This window comes from Pseudopipra pipra, chromosome 15, assembly GCF_036250125.1.
Source record: "Pseudopipra pipra isolate bDixPip1 chromosome 15, bDixPip1.hap1, whole genome shotgun sequence".
NCBI lineage: Eukaryota > Metazoa > Chordata > Aves > Passeriformes > Pipridae > Pseudopipra > Pseudopipra pipra.
Window position 1 is genome coordinate 18,522,389 of NC_087563.1, and position 21,972 is coordinate 18,544,360.

At 42.3% G+C, this 21,972-nt stretch overlaps 1 long non-coding RNA gene across 1 annotated transcript in view; it reads right to left on the reverse strand.

Moving 5' to 3' along the window:
- Window positions 1-351: 351 nt before the first annotated feature.
- Window positions 352-21,972, reverse strand: part of LOC135422793 (uncharacterized) — a 93,090-nt gene continuing 71,469 nt past the window's right edge. Inside the window, exon 12 of the long non-coding RNA XR_010434593.1 lies at window positions 352-1,995. This is a non-coding gene — a long non-coding RNA (uncharacterized LOC135422793). The remainder of the gene's footprint in view (window positions 1,996-21,972) is intronic.

Here is a 21,972-nt window from a genome sequence, read left to right on the forward strand (position 1 = left end):
GTTTTCATAAGTGCCTAAAATCAAACAAATAACACCTCAGCAAAAACACTGACACAAGTGGAGGCAACAAAGGAACTCAGAAGGAGAAACCATCCATCCCTGAACCAACCCTTCAGATAAACACTAAATCTGCCCTAAAGAAATACAGAAAGACACTTTCTATATTTAAATAACATGTAATTTCTTTAATGAAGCCTCATTAAGTGTCATGTAGATTAAAACCAGTGACTATCAATCAATTTATCAGCTGGAGAATAAGAGGGTGAGAAAAGGGACTGATCTGAAAGTGTCATTTAAAACTCAACCTCCCTTTTTAGGGCAGATAGTGAAGATAAAATGCTGTTCTCTACAAGTCACCTTAAGGTCAAATTATTTTGTCCAAATAAATCCCAAGGGTTCCTTTCAGGGGAAGTGCACCAGAACTGAATGTACCTACTGGGTCCAATGAAATAAATGGGAGTATTTCAATCTGACTGAAGCAGGCATTAGAGAACACTGCTACTGCTTAAATGCAGAGCAGAGAACTTCATCCCCATATCAACTACATGGAGATAAGTTATTTTTATAACAGGTATTTTGGTGGTGTTTTGATTTCCTTTGCTTCTTCATTTTTTTCCCTCAAAGTCTTCAAAAAAAAATCAATTACAGCCAAGTATAAGAGCACAAAACTCCCATGTGGAACAAGCCTGGAGAAGTTTATTCCCCTAAAACTGCTAGGCCACATCCTGTTACTGTTCACACAGCCTCAAGTCAGACATCATTCCAGGGAGCCTTCAGGGAATGCCTTGGTTTTAAGGGATTTAGCAGGACATTATGTAGTTTAGAGGCCCAACCTACATTTTATAGATAATTGTATTCCTACCACAGTTTTATCCAAAGAGCTTAAGAAACATCATAATGTGATATTCTGTAAAAATTGACAGGAATTGAGAGCAATTTCTCTGAAGCTGAACAGAATAGTCAATGGAGAGTTTATGCAAATGGCAGAGAACAGGCACAGTCTGACAGTGCCAAAGAGCAGAAAACAAACCCCTCACAACCCCCGAGCGAGTCTGAGGGAGCAGAACTCTCATACAAGGCTGGCCTTTGCACCCTGGGGCCACAGCAGTTTGGATTTGGGGTAGAAGGTCCCCTAATCATGTTTTTCTACTGTCCAACTACAGTCATGTTTTGCTTTCCTGTCCTGCAAATTCCTTTATGTGTTTTTTCTTAAATGAGTTTTAATCACCTGGGTTTTGTATCCACTGAAAACATCTCTCATATCTTGTCTTCCTGGCCTCAGCCAGGCAGATTGCAACAGGATAAGAATTTCTGGAGAATCCTTTCTTTTTCTGGAGAATCCTTTCTTTTCCCTCATGAGCAGCACACAGACAGGGACACTGAAACCTGCACAAAATACTCTTAATCATCCACTCATTCCAGGAAACTCTTATTCAGGTTCCCTGGTAGTGCTCAGAAATCTTGTCCTCTTTTTCACCAACAAAAGGTGCTGATCACCTACATACCCTCTAATTTAAAGTTCTGAAAGTCTAGTTCTGAATATCCTGGAACCTGAAAACCCCTTCACTGCTTTGTAAATATTGAGGTCTCAGAGCTTTTCCTTTTTAAGTTCTAAAGTAGAATTTCTCAATTGCAATTCTTGTGAAATACATGTTACACCAAAAGCTCCTTCAAATACAGCCAGTTATTTCTGTGTATGTGCAATACACTGCTCAGGGACATTTGCTTATTCAGCTGAATATTAACAACTAATGAGTATTTCTTAGATCAGTTCTGAAGCAGAAAATTTACCTAGGAATACTACAGCAATGTTTATTCTCTTTTCAGCATTGAACATGCACTGGAAAAACCCACAGTATCTTAAATGTTAGGTAATGGCACTTACAAGCTAAAATGCATGAGCCTCTATTATCATTCTTCCCTCTTCTCATGGTGCTTCTCAGTCCTATAGCTTTGTGCATAAACTCATTTTTTTGCCAGAAAAGCAACTTCTTTCTGCAACAGGGAAACAAAAAACCAACTGTGGTTGTTTCCTGCTACTCTCAGCCCAATGCCTTGGCCCCAACAAATTCCTATTATTATTTTTTATTACTTCTCTAACATAATACTGGAAAAATCATTAATGTGGCCTGTTGTGTAAGAGCATCTGTGACACATGAATGAAGAAAACACTAAATTATATTTTTGTTTGCCTATAGTTAATTTGAATTTATTGAAAAGCTGCTTAGCTCCTACAGCCTGTGGAAAGAACCAAGGTGAGATGTGGTCAGTGGAAATCACTGCCACAGGAAATGGGTTTTGTTATCAGCATTGCTCCAGGGCATTTGGAGCCCCTCTACAGGGAGTGATTTCTTAACCAGTCTATGAGTTACAACTTGTGTATCTGCTATTTGAAAATTAAGCTTCTAATCTCCAAACAGTGAGGAAACCCTCTCTGCCTCTCACCTGGTAAGATTTTCATCTGAAATAGCTGAAATGCTAAAGGCAAGTGAGGGTGTCAGGGGTAACCAGCAGAACTGGGATCTTCATTCCTCAGCCTTAAGCTGGTTTTAAGGTAGGGATTTTTACTTCTAAATCCATTTATTGAATTTCAGTTGGATTCAAAAGGGCAGAGTTAATACAAGTAAGCTGAAAGCTGGATATGTCCTGGAACCCATAGGAGTGAACTCTGGTCATCAAATTGGGATTTATGAACACCCCCCCACTAAAAATAATAATAAAAAAAAGAGAAAGCCAGACCAAACCAAAATAAAGCACTTCCCATCTAATACTTTATGGAGAAATCTACGGAAGGCTTTTCCCAAATCAGTTCTAAGTGTTAATCAGCTGGACATTATTTAATGACCAGGTGAGCAAAGACACCTTGGAGATAACCCCAAGCACAGCAGAAATGAGGGGTCACACAGAGGACAGGTTAAAGAGGTAGATATACTCTGCATTTTCCTAAAGAGCTTAGGAAACCCTCCTGCCATAACTTTCAGAGCTTGAGATCCCTGGTGGCTCAACCAGGGCTGGAGTGACCTGGCACAGGCTCTGCTTTGGGGCCACCACGAGGAGAGGTGCAGAACTCATCACTGCAGGAGCCTCAGCTTTGTCTCCATGAGCTGAGAGCCTTGTTCTTCACCTTCCTGGGCTACTCTGAGAGCAAAATGCACTTCAAGCTGGTCAATCTTTGGGCACTAAAGGGGCAAAGGGGAATTTCCATCATTTCCAGGGTTGCCCAAAACCAAGAAGCTTGTGAGGGGATTTTTATATTATTTCATTTTTTTAAACAGTAGAATTGTTCCAGATTGATTAAGACTGGGAACTGATTGAGCACAGGGTCCTATGAATTTAATAATAATAATAATAGAAAAGAATTTGCTGCTTTACCTACAAACAACTACAGGTTTCAGACACTGTTAAAAAGATTCACAATATCAATTTATTGAGGAACCTCATTTGGGCTTTGAAGTAATGACTAAGGTCTTCCTCAAGACCTTGTATTTTATGCCACCAGTTCAAACCCTTACATGCCTGGGAGGAAGTGTTAGTCACATTTTAATTTAAAAAACCCCAAACAATATATATGCTACTGCAGCCTATTTTAAATTTTGACATTAAAGAACTATCTTTGTGAACCAAGTCAAATCTTCATGTTGTGAGATGATAACTTGCTTGGATGAGGGATGCCATCACCTACTTTGACCTGTAAAAATCTTCTATTTTAAGTAATATGTAACATTTACTTCCAAAAAATAACAAAAGCATCATTTCCCTTTCCTAAACAAATCTGTTTATACTAGTTCCACAAAACATTACCATTAATAACAAGATGGAATATCTGTCCCTATAGAAAGAGACATCCTGCTGTGACACACTATCTTGTTTGCCTTTCATCACTGAGAATATTAATGCAGTTCCTGCTGGGATAAAGATTTATAGTTTCTTGGATTTTGGAAACAGTTAATTAAGCAGCTGCACTGACTGAGTCTCAGTGAAAGGAAGCCTGGAACATTTTGCAAAATGCAAAGTAAAGCTCCATATTCAACCCTCTGGATCCAACTGGAGGAAACAGCACTCACAAAAGAAAAGAAGCCCTTTTCTAGACACAGAATAATCCAAGAATTCCACAGTCCCATCCCCCTGGAACTTTCCCAGTTCAGTACTGGGACAGAGAGAAGCCAGTAGCAGAGGTCATGTCTTACCTCCTTGGAACATTCACTTGGGAAGAAAAGATCCTGTTGGAAGGGGAAACTGGATCCACAATTAGCAAGGGCAGGGAAACTGGGTTCAGAATCCCAAATTATTCCCTGCCTTATTGACTCTATCAGAATGTGGAATGAAGAGGGACTGGAGAGGGCTTTCTTAGCTGGTCAGAGGTAAGAGATCCTTTTTCCCCTGGGAGGCTCAGAAGTCACACCTGGGCTGAAGGGGAAGCTCAGGACACTCTGCAAAGTCCCCCTTGTTTATAAAGTGTCTGTCCTGTCTCGGGGGAAGGAAGGAGGAGTTGAGAAGTTTGATATCTGTAACCTCTGTCATCCCCACTCCTGCCAAGTAAAGATGCTTTAGAGCTGCCAAAGGGACTCAAGTCCTTGTGTGTGACTATCAACAAGTCAGCTCCTGGAATTCCCCATTCCCTTGCAGCCAAGCTCAGATGATTCTTTCCTGTCTCTTCTCTCTGGGTTCTTGGCCAGAGCAGTGAGATGAAAAGGGAGGTGATGAACTCAGTGGCTCCTTAAAGCCCCACCAAAGGCCTGGCTGTGCTGTCCCAGAGTTGACATGGGCACACAGAAGGGCTTCATTTCTTCTCTTTTTTTATAAATTACACTGGAGTTGTCAGTGCAAAGATGGTGGGTGGAAGCAAATCCCTTGGGGATTGTTGGTCTCCTCACCTGACCTTGTAATGTCTGCTCAGAGCCTTGAGGAATTGAACTGTTAACAACAGGAGCCAGTTAATGTTGTAATAACCAAACAAGCTTCTGCTCTCTAAAATTAGAGAGAGCTATATAAAAAATATTGTATTTAAAAGTAACAGATATTTTAGGGTGTGATAAGCTGAACAAAAGCATTTCCCTCACATTTATTTTCTAAGTAAGAATTGTAGAATATCCTGAATTGGAAGGGCCCACAAGGGTCATCAATTCCAACTCCTGGCCCTGCACAAGGCAGCCCCAAGAATCCCACCATGTGCCTGAGAGCACTGTCCAAACACCTCTTGAAGAAGGCAGAGTTAGTCTGGGAAAAACAGAAAAAAGGGAAGACCCTACCCCATCCTTCCAAAATATCCTGGAGACATTGGATTCTATTATTAGCTTCCTTGAGGGAAAGGGAAGAGAGAGCTCTGAAGGAGATTTGGCTCTGGAGATGGGGAAAGTCTGGAACACATGGGAAGAATGGCAGATTTTGAAACCTGACAGCCTATCCTGAAGCCTCCTGTCATAGAAATACCTCCAAATTAGTGGGTTTCTATAAAAACTCTGAAGTTTTCACCATTTTAAGTTGGGGAGTTGTGAAGTCATCCTTACTGTAGACTATCCAGGCTGATTTTGAAAAGGCAGAGAAAATGCTTTTCCTTTGCTAATCCGAGTTCTGAGCTGTGCTCTCAGAGCCCCCCCCGTGCTCCACGGCTCTGACCCAGCTCGGGGGGTCAGGGGGATGTGGGTGGGACCAGGGTTGTGTGTCAGGATCAGTCAGGGCAGGGCATCAGATGGGCACACTGTGCAATCCAGTGTGCACACTGCACACGGGGCTCTTTGCTCTGGGCACAGGAAAGAAAAGCCTTTGGGGCAGAGCCAGAATATTGCACAGTTTCAGCTGCCACACCTTCTGTAAAAAGCCAGTTGCTGACTATACCTTTAAAGCAGAGCATGGCTGTCACACCCACTGGTCTGGAACAGCCAAGCACTTTGAGGATCCATGGAACCCCAGCAGAACCTTCTCTCTGCCTGCTTCTTGGCAGTATTTTCACACTACTATGGCAAATAGATTTTTTTTATACAGATAAACAAGCTAATAGATAAATTAAATACATTAAATAAATAGATAAATAGAAAAAATTATTCAGAATTAAACAAGAGCCACAGCTGTTTGTGTACACATCAGGATGGATGAGTTTAATGGGCATTAACTCTTCTAGAAATGCAGAGCCATGGCCAAACCTGCAGCACAAATATATGATGATATTTCTATTGCATTTCCTTTATTCTGCCAGAGTCAGGCTGCTGAACCATTTAACAAACCTGGGGAAATAATTACTGAGGCTCTTTGTCTGGAGGAAATGCTGTATGATATCTTTTTGAAAGCTGTGGCATTTGAGAAAGATTTCAAGATAATTACTCAGAACTGTTGTCATTTACTGCATCCTCAATGAATACATTTATTTTACTTGCTCAAGGAGCATTCAAGAAACAAATCCCCACAAATTGTCCATGGCATGATAAGCAGAGAATAGCATTTCCAGGATTTATTTCCTATTTCCTGAAGTGTCAAAAATGACAGTTCCTTGCTGTTCCCTACCAGCTTCTGCTTTACAACTTCAGAGTTATCTACAAACAGTAACTGATAAAGTTTCACAGCAACTCTGCTGAGAAAGGAAACTGCCTGTTCCATCATATGGGAAATACTGTGATATTTGCCCCAAAACTCAGCTACAAACACACAATTTTTACAGGGGAAATTGTTAAAATAGAAATGAAAGCCCAAAGATGCCATGACAGAAGGAAATTTTATGGTTAAAAATTCCACGAGGATATAATGAATAATTAGAACGAAAATAGAAAAGCAGGTTTTAGTTGGCTTTTTGTTTGGGTGTGGGTTTTCTCTCCTTTTTCTTTTCACATTCTACTCTTCCTTGAGCATAATTAGAAGGTATCTTATCTTTAAATGTTCCTTAATGAAGGCACCTGAAGCTGAGCAGTGACAGAAAATTTGAAGACCATCCCCTCTGCCAGCCCCTCCAAGATATACTCTGCAAATCTGTTGTGCAAATATTAACCTGTTAAACTGCAGCTCCTCCCCAGCTCCCAGTGGGATGCCCAGTGCTCTCATTACCAGTCTGATGGAAGATAATGTTGGAAAATGGTCCAACAGGGAGAGCTGGAAACAACACAGATGTGATACAGCCTCACACCACGTGCACAACAAACTCTATGGTGTAAATCTAGAGCAAGAGAAGGTTTTACTGTGGCCCTTGTTCAAGTCAGGAACCTCCCAGAACGAATCACTCAATAAATAAATCTGTTTGAATAGTACCCTGTTTAATCTGGGTATTTATGTGACCAGCCCTAAGACGTAAAATAGAAAGTGAACCTTTCTGTCCCAGCCCTGGCCAGACAGGCCCAGACAGCCCAAAGTGTTGGACAGACACTGCACCAGGGCTCAGCACGGGCCCAAGGGCTGAGTCTGAGAGACCCTCCTTAACCCTCTGATCTCTCTGCTCTGAAGGTCTCCTGACTTCAGAGCATCCCCTCTCCATCCTGGCACGAGTTAAAGGTTGAACAGCTGATTTTAGTCCAACTTCTGGCTTTGGTGGGTTCTGTAGGATCAGTCAGAACACTGATGCCATTGCAGGGCAGAACTCAGCTGTGCTCTGTCACAGAGAGGGAACTGTGGGATGCAGGAGTTCTGTGCTGATTCAGGGAGGGGTAAATCTGTTTAACAAAAGTTAAATTGGAGCAGTCACACAAACCAGGAATTTTTCTCAGGATACAGAGAACAAAAATGGGCACCACTGCAGTTCCAGTGTAAATGGCAGAGAAAGGTGTGTGAGAGGTCCTGACCCAACAGGGGCAAACATCCCCCTCATCCCACCCCCCCAGAGCAGCTGTTCCCAATAACAGGGACTGGGCTGGGTGGGAGTGGATGTTCAGGAGCAAAAGTACAAAGGAAAACTTGTTACGAGATCTGATTTCTGACACAGGGAGAGAATGTTTTCTCCTTGTCTCCCTTCTCAACACTTTATTTCTTTCTCTCCACAGAGCAGGGAAGAGCATCATGTCAATTCTGAAGTTTGAACCAATGTGACTGAAACTAAAGCCGTGGTGATGCTCCTTTAATTAAAGCATTTCTCACAAGGGCTTTGAGATGCAGGAGAAAAATAATAAGGTAGAGGGATTTAATTTTATGCAAGTTCTTCATTGAATTGCAGATCTATCCAATCTGGTTTAAATCAGTGGAGCAGAGGAGCCTGAGCCAGCAGCCAGGCTCTGCTCTCACATGCTAATGAATACCCCACAGAGCAGCCCCAGAGCCAAGGGGAGGCCAGAAAATGATATTGCTTTTATTATTTAGAAACATTCCATGACACAATGTAATGCAATATCATCTCAGCAGAACAGCCATGCCTTGGGAGGCTCAGCAGTTATACCACAATGTCTGCCCAAGTACTTACATAAGTAAGAACCACAAGGCTGGTTCTGTAAAGCCTTTAAAGGCTCCATTTCCTTCTGAGATATTGGCTCTGGCAGAAGGTACAGCAAAAGAGCATCACAGTTCATGTACTGGGCACTTTTCTCCTGTACTAGAACTAAACATTGGCAAGATATTACTAAAGAACACCTTTAAGAGATGGAAGCAAACTATGTGTAGTGGGAAAAAAGAATCTTAGAAGATTTCCTACCTTTCTTAATTTTCAAGACATGATCATTACAACAGGAAAATAATTTCCAACCCACTTTAATATAGTTAATTTTTTTTTTACAGGATTCTGTAACACTTCCACTAACTCTCTTGGTTGTATCAGGTTTTTTTCAAAGGCTCTGTGAACAGCAGGTACTAATAACTATTGGAGAAGTCCTATTTTTAAGATCTCATATCTGTGATCACTGAAGTGAATTCTGATGTATAATACTGGTGCTGGATCAGAAAAAGACTTTTGTGCCAGTTAATCCACTGGCATTGTCATGCAGTGTGAATAATGTTTTTCAAGCTCCTCTGTGTCTCAGTTTGTCAAACAGGCACAGTCCCAGTTCAGGGGTGGGTTTGGTGCCCCAGAACTGTTCAGTGGGAATTCTGGAAGTTCCAGAGCAGTTCCACTCTGCACTCCTGCGAGGAGTGACAGACAACATCTGCAGGGGAACAGCAGGAAAATGAGCCCAACAGAATGTAATTAGTGCCTGGAACTCGGCCACGGCCTTCAAACAGCAACAGGACAGTGAGAAAATCCTGGAGCAAAACCTGAAGTCAAGCAACACCTGGAGTGCTCTTTGCTGGGCAGGGACAATATCACAGGCTGAGGATGCAGCAGAGCCAGAACCTTCCCCAGGCTGGGATTCCAACCCCACACACAGAGGATCTGCCCTGAGGAGGTGGCAAAGCACCTCCAGCCCTTCCTCAAGCATGAAGGGGAAGAAAAGCAGCTCCTGGCCAAGACTATTAAAACACACTGGCCTGTGGCTGGTGACCTCTGCTCCAGGAAGGGCAGAGAAAGGAGCTGGTAAAAATTGTCATCAAGGGTATGATAACTGGAGTAAGTTTTTCTTGATCTATTAGATTTCATTACACTTTCCAGAAGAGATGCAATAACCACAGAAATTGATTCTGGATTTATTCACTATGACTAAATGAAATATTTGTTTTCTTAAGATGCAGATTATGTCTGCAGAATCAAAAACTAAGAACCACGTGGGATGTTCTGAAAACTAAACAGCTCACAGGAGGATCTGTGCTCTAACAGAAAACCCCCATGTGCTGCCTAAGTTGGAGCTGGGCTTGGTGACATAACAATCTTTGTGTTCAGATTAATTAGAATTTGGTTCTAGAACCAGCCTATTATCTCCCCTTTTCCCATTGCCCCTTCCCTAGAACACAAACACCCCAGATGTTGCTGTTGTGGGGAAGTGGAGAGGCTGAAGGATGGGGGTGAGTGAGTAAAGGCACAGTTCAGGTGCTCTCTGGTTTTAGGGCAGCTCTGAAATGCACCTGCTGAATTTTCCAGGGTGGCCCTTTCCCCTGCCTGGAGCTGCTCTCTGTACAAGGAAGATAACGAGGCTTGTTTGCTGGAGAAAGCAAAAGATAAAAATAACCTGTGTCAGTAACTGATGTGTACAAAATGTTGTGTTCTCTTTAGATAACTGTTGTATGAATCCAGAAAGTGAAGGTGGAAAAGTGAAATCTATACTTGGGTTTGGATTTACTAAGAGACAAAAGCATGAGGCTCCTAAATGTAATTGAATTTTGCCTTCTGAACCTTTTATCTCTAGACCTTCTGAAAAAACCAAACAAAACTCAGTGAAAAATATGGTAAAACCAAAAAGCTTAAATTTTCTTAACACTAACCTGGAAGGGTCCATCCTGATTCATTACCAGGGCTCAGGAAATGCTCACTCTGTGAGGGAATGTGGAGCATCCTCTTGTTGGGGCACTGGTGGAATCTCAGTTGGTTTGATAACAAATCATGGCTGGTGGCAGCTTGGAGATCCCAAGTTATGTGCAGTATTTTGGGGGGATGGATGTGGCTGTAAGCCTGTAAGACAGGTCCCAAAAAACTGATTGTGGTGTCTTTGCCAGAGTGCTGGGCAGCTCTGCAATGCTACAGTTAAGTGGAAGGGGAAAAGGAAAGGCTACTAGAAAAGAGAAATAAAACTGCTGACCCAGGAATTTCAGCAAGAACCACAATTATCAGTTCTAAAATAATCTCTCTTTGAGTAATTTCTGTGAAATTTTTTGGCCTGAGAGAAACTGTGTTATATAATACACTCACACTCCAGGTGTGTCTATGTTATATAAGTTTATTGCTTATTGCTTGCCTTCTGTTTTCCCTCATCTAGATTTCCAATCATCCAGCTCCCCTAAATTAGAACAGTGACTCTATAATTCTCTAATCTGTAGGCAAGCCAACATCAGGACAAGCAGCTAAGGATCATGCTCTGCTGGTTCTCAGAAAAGCAAAGAAAATGCAGGAAAGCTTTGAAGGGGCTTTGAACATCAGAAAAATCTTTGGCAATACCTGAAGCCCACAGTATTTCTGAGTTATGTGAACCTAAAACAGAAGAGAAGAGGAGACAAAGTGAACTGAAGAACTGAAGGATTAAAAATAGCCTCAGAGATGAGAGCTGCTCAGAGGTGACAGGCCCATGAAACACCCCCCAGGAAGGTTTGTGGGGAAGAGGAGCATGTTTCTGATTTACAGGCAGCAGCACAAGCAGAACATCCTTGTGCCACCCTGATGAGACACCCCAAGGAACACCCAACACATTTCCCTCAGGGGCAAGGGAAGAGCACTGATAACCCAGCAAAGTGCCTTTAAATCCCTGTAATCCCTGTTTTCTATGGCCTGCTCACACACAATGTCCTTGCTGTTCCAGAGCCAGTGGAACCCTTCCCACTCCTGACCCAGGGCCAGGCTCCCAGTGCCAATGGATTGAGTGGGCAAGTGTGCCACGAGGGCCAGCAAGGCAGACAGGCTCCCAAACAGGGCAGCAGAGCTGCATGCCAGCTCCCTAATTGGGGAGTTGGTGTCTGCTGGGAAGCCAGCTGCCTTCCCAGCCTTCCAGATGGAAATGAGAATGGAAAAGACAGTAGACAATGAAGGGTACATGAAAATCAAATTAAATAAACACTATTTGCACTACAATTGTGATCTGTTCTGACTGGCCTTCTTTTAGGAAAAGCACTTCAGGGATTTCCTTTTTCTGCATGTGGTAAAAGAGTTGGGTATAGAGGAAAATGATAAAGCAAAAAGCAAATTGGAGCAGCTGCCTTCAGTCTCCAAGTATGCAAGCACATAGAGCAGCTACAAGTGAACAGTTCAGGGGTTCCTTTCTGATTATTGCAGGTTGGGCTTCCAGCTGAATCTCATTTAATCCCCCCAGTGTGCAAGAACTCCCTGCCTGTGTTCCCTTCCCCTCTGTCACCAGAGAGTTCAGAAAACACACTTCCACTGTGTGAAATCAGTGCCTAAGTATGATCAGAGCCAGTTCAGGTGATACCACACAGTAATTTTAGATTTATATTAAAAAAAAATACACATTTTATTGCAGAGAACAGAGGGGAGCACAGATGTGATCTAAACAAATAGGAATGTGAACAACTAGAAGTGATGGGAATTCTCACCTCCTTCCTGAGCTACAAATATTTTGCAGAGGTGCAAAATTAGTTTTTAGGTCCTACAGATATTTTGCTCCATCAGAAACAGTCCCACCAGATTTTACTGCCCATAAAAGTATCTGACTGTATATTTCCATAAACTGTATGTATAAAAAATATAATATATAAATATAACCTTATATAAACAAATATAACTGAATATTTCCACATTCATGCCCATATCTGTATGAAACAGTCAACTCATTTCAGGTAGAACAATAATCAGGTAATGTGTATTTTACAGAAACAAACTTTAAACCCTTTATTATTAATTTAGCAACTTAAGTAATTCAGTGCTCAGGATTAGAACAGAACAGTGTATTTTCCAGAGGTTCTAAGCCTACAAAGTGCAATGCACAAATCACAAACTGATGGATTTAAGAAAGGGATCAGATTCAGAGAAAATATTTTGAAAGTTTCTGTGGTATAATGAAAAAAAAAATGTAGTAAACCTAAAAAGTCCACTCGATTACTAAAGCAACATTTGTCCAGCTTTATTCAGCAGTGCTTTAGGAAGTTCCTGTGCTGATTATCTGCTGCTCCTGCACTGAACTCCTCAACCATCACATGGGAGAGGGAGGACAGTGGCATCCTGGGGTTATCTTTTAAAATAACAAAAGGATGTTGATAAATACAGAGTGCTACAGCTCTACAGTCCTAATGCCTCCTCAGGAGGTATTTTCATAAAATCCTGGTTAGGTAGTGATTGCCTTCCAAACAAAGGCCAGTTAAAAAGTCCTTCAGAGCACTGTCCATTATTTCCCTCCTGGCAGGAGCTCAGCCTCTCTGTGCTATTTGTCTTTACTGCAATGGCAGATACAGCTTTTAAATTTCCTAGTGATGCAAAAAATTAACTGCCAGCCCAGGAAAACTGAATGGGCTTTGCAGAATCATCTTTTAAATCTTCTGGGGTGTTTTCTTAACACCCATGGCAGCAGCAACAAGCCCAGTTCCCTGAATTCTGCCATAACTCAATCAAACAGCTTTCTTACTCCCTTTCTGTTGCTGACACCTGGGTCCTTTCCACAGGGATTTCTGTCAGTAAAATGAGCTGTGACCCGGGTTCACAACTGATGGGAACTAATTTGACTGTGCTCCACAGTGGGGGAAGTTAGTGCAGCCCAGCTGACCCTGCTCTCATCTGAGGCTTCCACCACCACACATTTGCATTTAGAAATTACTCATCAAGTCAAATTCCAAGCACTTTCATATCCTCTCCAATCATGGACACCATAAGGAGTGCATGTTCTTTGGCCTTTCAAATGTAATTATTAGCCAGAAAAATACTCAACTAAATGAATCTCTTCCCCTTGCCATCTTTTCTATTTTCTAGGTCTGCTTTACAATACTTCCCCCCTCCCTACTTTGTGTTCCAGAATTCACCTTCTTTTGTTACTACAACTGAATTTAAATAGTTGATTTTAATATTTGATGAACTTACTATAAAAATAAAGCTATTTTTTCCTTTTGATAGCATGGTATATAATCCAGTACCTTAAAACATCAGGCATACAGTGATGACCTTATCCTTTACTCTTAAGCAGGATCTGGCCTTAGAGTTTGTGCAAGTGAGATCCCAAAGCCAAGCACACAAGTAAAGCAAGGCAGGGTTTGATAGAGAACTTTCTAAATAAACACAAAATTTGCTCCAAGTAGCAAAAGACTAAAAGAAAGGGAATAGTTACATTTTTAAGAATGGCCACTCAACAACAAAAGATTTAACTGGCAGTCTGGGGGCTAAATTAATTGGTAGGATGACAAATCTCTTCCAGGGCTATGGCTGGCATTGATGAGTAGATGCCAAGTCCAAGTCCCCTGAGATTCATAGACCTTTAAATTCCTACAAATGCCTCCTGGAAGGTGTTTAGAACCATCAGTCTGTATTTCAGGAGTCAGCTCCTCACTCCTCACACACACACAGCTGGTGCTGGCCCTGGACCACAGCAGAGCCTCAAGTTCACTTTTCCTTTTTATTCCCTCTGTGCTTATTCAGAACTATTTGTATTTCCTTTTAGCACTCTGGGAGTTTCTTTATTTCTCCCCATCAAACTGGTATTGGTCAGGAAACCATTTCTGGCACCTGACAGGGACACAGCATCCTTTCTTTCTGTTTTTATCCCATCCATGACCTTAGAATGTCTCCTGTAGCTTCTCCACCTGACACTGCTGCAGCCCTTTGCCAGATATCTCCAGGTACAGCAGATGGCACAGGAGCTGTCTGTGTTCTCAGCTCAGAGTCAATCTTTTCAACAGGTTATGACACTTTATGCCACTATCTTTCTTTATGCTTTTTCTGTATTATTTAGAAGCCAAATGCCCCCCTCTGCTCTGCAGTGCATGTGGGCAGGTGGAACAAGGAAGGTGTTTGGGGTGGTGCAGAGTTAATCACAGTTCTGAGGGGTGGGTAGGTGCAGTTCATATTACTAAGGGTGGGGAAGATCTATTTCTTCAAACCTCATTATAAAAGTATCATTGAAAGCGTCTGTGCATCAGCATTTCTGGCCTTAAAAGCCTCTGTCATTTCAGAGCGTGGAGAGAGGGGAAGAGGCAGAAATCCAAGTTCTGCTGAGCGTCTCTATTGCTTTTTAATGACCTCTTCAGTGTCTGAAATGATCATTTAATACCCCCTGTCCTGGTTTCTCCGAGTGCCACCCGATCCTGTTGTCACTGGGGCTGTTCCCAGCTTTGGCTCCCCAGCATTGCAAGGCATGAGCAGGCTTTGCTCCTGCCTGGGCTGGCAGGATCATGGTCAGATCCATCACAACACAGACCCAGGGACAGCTCACCGAGCTCACCCCAAACATCCTCACTCAGTTCATTCCCTGCAAGCCCACACAGGCTGTTTTCCCTGTGCTCAGGGTGAACCTGTCCCAACCCATCTCCTTTCAAACCATCCCCTCCTGTACTTGGAACACCAACCTCAGTTACATCAGTGCCTGGGAAAAGCCACTGCCTCTCATTGGGGCCCTTTCTTTACAACCATCTATCTATTTTAAAGTCCATTATTAGTTGTAATGTCTGCTAAATTCTGTTTTCTTTCTTATTGTGGAATTGAGGAAATAATGATTTCCACTTAATTTTTCTGATAAAATTTATACCAATTCCTTAGCACCCACTTCTCTCTCGTTTCCAAGATTTCATTAAAATGGTTATTTTCTTCTCTCTTAATATTTTTATTTTATATCTTCATCAAATGCATCTCTCCCTGCTTTCACATGTCTCTTCTCATTAACATCTAGTTAATTGGTATTTCATTTGGGGTAGAAATATCTTGAATGTAGTTCTTACATGAACCTATATCCAAATTTATTTGAAATCAAAATCAATGCATATGCCCTTTGCTTCTGTTTTTACTTCTCACTGTAGGACAAGTACCTGGGAAAGCTATGAATTGTTAATTTTCTTTCCAGGAATTCCCAATGTCTACTTAGATGTCTGTAAATAGGTCTCCAAATTCTGGCAAAATAAAAAGCAACTGATCCAACCCCATAGCTCCTCTCACAATTTATATCCTCTAAAAACTACAAAGCTACCATTAGAAGTACTGGCAAAACAAACAGATATTCTGCAGAAATTAACTACAAAATGAAGTGTGTAAGTGAGTAACAGAGAGCTCATTTTAGCACATTCAGAACACATGGTAAGTGCACAGAGGCATCTGTTTGCAGCTTAGATGCCCTGTATTGATAACCTGAAAATGTTGGTGTTCAAACATGTCCTGAGTTTTCCCTGGGGTGCACTGAGTGTGTGTTTGCCAGGAGACAGTTCCACAGCCCCAGACCCATCAGATCACAGCTTTGACAGAAACATCGTTGTTCTGCTGCTTTTTCTACTTAACTTTTTCTTTCCAAACAAGTTTTTCATATTTAAGTTGAGAGAGAAGAAAAAAAAGAAAATACCATGTGAGACATTCAAAGTGAAATAAATTTGTGACTTCCTGTTCACATTGGGCATGAGAGACCCCCCAGGATGCAGAGAGCCAGCCCTGAGGGCAGAGCTCAGCTGAGTCCCACGGGCACTCTGGGACTGCCCAGCTTAGGAGACAAGAGTGCATCTAAGGGGGGAACTTCCTTCTCTTCCCTGGGGAGAAGCAAAGCCTGGCAAACTCTGAAAATGTGGGTTTGGCCTAAACTAAATGCAAAGCTATGTAAAAGAAAAAAGTCAGAGCTCAAACCTACTGTTGTCTCTACGAAGAAGAAGCAATAAAATCCAACTCTCACTCTTCCCTTCAGCACTTGGCCAAATTTATGGAGCAGGATTTGCAGGAATCCTTCCCAATCATTGTCTCCTTCCCTCTCCCTATGGCAGGAGTTGGGAGAAGAGTGACCTTGTGGCAGGACAGAGCTGTGAGAACACAACCAGGTGACAACTGGGCACAGAGCCAGCAATTCTTTAGCTGGAATATTTTGCCTTTCAAGGTTTGGGATTAAAAAGTGTGAGTAGGGATAAGGGAGAAGGTTTAAAGGGAGCCTCTGGGAAGAGATAGAGAATGGGGCAGGGAAAGCAGCAAGGTAAGCAATATACAGAGATTTCCAGAATCCTTTGTGTGTCCTCAATGGGAAGCTTATCAAAAAGAGGATAAAGCTGTTCTGACAAGATAACACTGCAAGTGGTAGCAGGAAAAAACCTAATCTGTTAACAGATCCTTACAAAGGCTTTTTTTTTTCTTATTACCCAAAAAGTGCACTTGGGCATTCCCAAAGTGACACAGGGCACACCCCCAGGAATGGCTGCAGGTTTCAATGGTTGGTCTCTGAGCCAGTGGAAAATGCTCCAGGAGGAGCGGGTCCCAAAAAGCACAAACTTTTCCAATGGCAGGACACTGAGAGGCAATTCCCTGTCAGAGGTGTCAACACAGTCCTCAGGAAATCGTAAGGAAAACCTTGAACTCTTGTCATTATTTGCTTTCTGTGTGTGACCCTGGGGTTTTTAGGTTTTTTTAACTTCTGTTTGTGTCTGGGAAACACCAACAGATTTATGTGCTCCATCTGCTCAGGGTAAATAGTGATTAACATCTTTACTCCCTTGAAATAAGACTTTCCTTGAAACCTGCATTGGTTTATTGTTGTCTTGGTTTTTTAGCAGCATGTTTTGCCTCATATAATGGCACTTCAGCATCTTTTGCTAGTGCTGGATGCAGGGCAAGGGGGTCTTATTTGCACAGGCTTTAGAACCCCAGTGAGGATAAAAAGCTTAATTTCTTCTGTTTGAAATGTAGTTTTAGTCCATACCTATCTCTGCAGATCTAAAGGGCCATAAATATTCTTCCTGCTGTAAAGTAATTACAAAACCACCAGGGACTCTTGTGGAATTTTTCAAGGGAGTTGAAAAAAAATCTAAAAAAATTCAGGGTGTATGCCTTCGAATTGTGAAGCAAGGAGATTATTACCTGAAGTGAAAGAATGTTGTATTACTGAACTCTTTGCCACATAGAAGCCCAAGGAGACACATCCCCTTGAAGAGCAGCCCTTAGCAATTGCTGTAAGGAACTCTGAGACCTCCTGCTTTGTCTGTCTGCAAATGAGAGTCAGAGTCACAAGAGAACTGCCCACATCCACTCCTAAGCTACCGAAAAAAGCAGAACAAAACAAGGAAATTTAAACCACACAGGAAAAGCTAAGGTGGGGGTTTATTCTAAAGCTCAGAAATTCCCATTTTGCTCTGCTGAGAGGAGAAAGTAAAAGCCTTGGTAGAGCCAGTTGTGTTTAACAGAGAGACAAATGCAGAGGGTTTTTTTTCCCTATAGAGTAAGCAAACAATGACTGACCTTAGATGACATTTTCTCTTGGACTACGAGCTCAGAGTCCTTCAGCAGTTCCATCTGTACCACTGGGAACTATAACCCATGTACTGCACACGTCAAACCGAACAAGACTCCCTAACACTTCACTTTTTTCCCCTCAGATATTGTACAGAAATATAATCTCCACTAGGATTTGGAGAGAATTCTGAAGACACTTCTCCCTAAACCACTGTTTCAATTATCTACACACAAACATCCCACTCGTGGCTTTTCCTAATTCCAACAAGAGAATCAGACACACACTTGTTATTTCAGACTTTGGTCCTTCCCTGGCTGAGAGTGAGGGTTTGTTTATTCGAAGCTGCTCTGGTGAGCTCCCCTCCTGCTGAGGGAAAAGCAGCTCCATCCATTACTCTCTCTCCAACCTCCTAAGGAGATAATTAGGCTTTGCAATTGATTGCAATTTATTAAATCAGACAGTCTGCTATACTTCTTTTTGGTTTGGTTTTTAAACTATAACTTTACAGCTGGAGAAAATGACGTGGAAATCAGCCAGATTTCCTTAAGTGCAGTTCACTCTCCATCATTCCTGGTTTTATCCACTATGTCTTGTCTGAGATTTTAAATAGATTGTGGCAAAGTGTTCAGTTACTGTGCTGTGGCCCACAAAAAGAGAGCAGTGTTTTATCCACCCACCCCCAACCACTGACTTTTCTCTGTTTCCCAAACCTCCACTGCCCATCTGTATTGTTTATGACTGATGAAGTTATGCTATTTCAGTGTTCATGTCTTACCCTTATTTCAGTCACCTCACAGAAGTCTGACTATAATGCTCCAGCTGTTGCCCAGATAAATATTTTTGTGAATTAAGCACCATTCAGCCACACACAACTTCCTAAGGGAAATGCATACTTGGAAACCAACATGAAAAGATGCTCTAATTTAATTTTGCTCTGTTGTTGTGTGTGAGAGCATTGCTGAGGGTTTCCATGACATGTTTAAGGATGCCATGGGGACACTGGCACAAGATCTGCGATATTCCCAACAAAACTAAAATGAAATGGTGGCTCTGATCTCTCAAACCAGAAACCTCCCCAATGAAAGGCCTGAGCCCATAAAAGCTTCTTTCTTTAGTGCCACAGTTGGTGCTACAGCCAGGCCATCCTGGGATGGTGCAGAGCTGCTACAATAAAAGCAGGAGAAACTTCTCCCAAAGTCCTAATCATTTACTGGAAACACACAGCAAGAGCTGATTTTTAAGGAGCATTTCAAAGCCAGTGGTTTCAGCACTTGCAGCAGTGCTCCCTCAAGCCCAGTGAAACAGTGCCTGGCACAGGCTGCTCAGTCTGGAGGGGGCTCTCTGTGCATCAGAATCTCTCTCCTTTAAGTCTTCAGGGATTGGGGATTATTGAACTGAGCAGGGCAATGAATGGAAAGCCCCCAAAGCTCCCTTTGACCACAGGACTATAAACTGAGGTTTCACCAAACACTGTTTGCTTTGGGCAAGACCCTTTACAACCCTCCTGAAAGCATTACCATGTGCCAGGTACTATTTCACTGCTCTTTTACCTTTCCTGAGTGCCTGTTTCCATGCCCCTTGGATCACTATTTCACACTGCTCTCTCACATTACACAATTCCATTTTCCTGCCCTTGTAGGTGCATCACAATGCAAAGACAGTAATGAAGCAAAGCAGGACAGGGCCAGGTTCTGCTGGTCAGAATTGCCCCTCAGTGCTGGAGAGCTCCCACTGGAGCCTGTCCAGAACCACAGCAATTGCTGGTTGGTAAAAAACAGTGCCTGGGGGGAGGAGGGGTGCAGGAAGGAAAGGGCCACTATCTCTAAATACAGAGATCCTGGGAAAAAAAAGCATTTTAGCACCTTAGAATATAATCAGCAACTAGGCATTTGAGCTACAGTTGAGGAATAATCAACATCCTTATGAGAATTGATCATTTTCTCTTAATCACAGTGTGCAGCAGCTGACTGACAAATAGGTGTTATTGCTTATTCTGCCAGAGAGAGCTCTGAGCAGTTTTATTTCTGCAGAGTCTGTCACTCTAAGGAGAGACACACATTTGTCACAAAGCACAGATACAGAAGAGAATCCACTGAAGTGTAAGTTACAACACTCTTGCAATGGTCACTTAATTTTTATATTGCTCTGTTTATTCCATGGGATTGCTGAAATACTGATATCAGCTTGTGTATGAAAAAAAGTTTAAGTGAAGGTTTATTTCTCATCTAACTGAAATAAGAAGTGGATCTCATCTCCTTGTGTGCCTGCTTGGAACAAATCACACTGATGCTGGTGAATAATACCAACTTGTGGCAGATGCCTTTGATGCTGCCACTCACATCTGTGCCACTCAGAAACCTTTGTGAGGAGAGTGAGTTATGGTATCATTATTATTCTCTATTATCATGAAATTATTCATCAGCATTAATCATGGGAAACTCTTTGCACTTGACTCCCTTCAGAGCTACAAGATCAAAAACTTACCCTCTCCCTGCATCTCAGTTGGAATTTGCAAGTATCTGTTTAAGAACAAAGAGAGACACTGTAGATAACTGTGTGACTTGTGAACATACACTTTTTGTCTTTGCAGAGGGGGGTTATCTGAAAGGAACGAGTTGCTTCAGTGTGGATAAACACAGATTTACAGCTCAGGCTGTTCAGTGGTTGATTTTCCCCCCCAGGACACTGGGTATTCCAGCCCCACTCCAGGAGGAGCCCTTTATCCAACCCTCCCAAACTGGTTGTTCCTGCAGCTGAGGCGTGCAGACAGTCTGACAGCTGCACTGAACCCGAGAGCCACTCGGTTTGTTGATCACAACACACACTTTATCACCCCCCCACTCCTCAGCCCCACTAACGAGTGGCTCAGCAATAAGCTCTGACACACTTGCTTTTCCACCAGCAGCTCCTGAGCCCGTTTGGAAGCAGCAGGTGCAGAGTTGACTGGGCAGGGTTGGTGTCCCTGCCCTGTCTGGCTCTCAGAGGTTGTTCCAATGTGCAGGTCAGACCCCAGGGACTGAGAACGTGCAGGCAGCTCAGTCATGCACAGCTGAAGAGCAGCAGTGCCTGAAGAATGAGAACTTGTTTGCCACATCAGGACAGAAATCACTGAATGCCACACCAAATGATGCAGATGGTGAGCCTATTAAAATTTATTGCTTGATATCCAGCCAATTCCTGCTACCCTGGGTGTAAATGACACGATAATCAAATGCTATAAACAAAATTAGAGTGCACTGTACTACAGCATTATAAACTAACATTTCAAACCAGTTACCATAAAATAGCTGCTGCTTTATCATTTCAAAACTTACAAAAAAAGTTACTTTTATGGGCAGGAATTACCAAAAGCCTTAGCTGGACAACTTGAAAACAAAAACCCCACAAAAATTCAAAATGCAGGCATCCCACAGCACAGATAATTTTTTATTAGCATGAAACCAGCAGCAGATTTATTTGCTTTGCTTGAAATTTAGACAATAAAAATACAGACTTCCCCTGTCTAATGTGTTGTCAATGCATAACTGCCCTGGTTTGATTTGGCTCAAGATGTGCAAAAGCAAATCAATCACTGTGACTCTCCAGCTCACAGAGGGCTCAGCATATGCTGTAAGGGATAAAATCAGCAGCAGCACCAGCTTCTCCTTCCTCCCCACTCAAACACCTCTTTTGTGCACAGAATGGAGTTTCACCAAGGACCTGCTGACAAGGGTCCCCCGTTGGAATAAGTTACAGGCACCCACATCACCTGGAAGAGCACAGGAAACCCCCCCAGAACTGGCAGCAGTGATGTAGCTGAGCCCACACTCTGTTCCATGGCAGCTATTTAAGATAATCAGCATTACTGAGCTGTACTAATTATGCACAGCAATTTGTATTCCAAATACAGCCAGGATGCATTTCCCCTTTTTTATCCCTAACAAACATGGAGACTACAATGCATAATAGGGAGGATTAGGCATTCAGAAACTTGCAGTCAAATCCTGTTTGCTTATCAAGGAAAAACAGTCCTGGAGAACTGGCTGGCATGCCCCGAGTTCTATTTTTTTAAGCTGTCATTTAATATTTCAGCAATAACAGGGAACTGTTATGTGGTATTTTCTAACTGGTAACAAAACAAAGTATTTTTGGCTCATATCTGTGT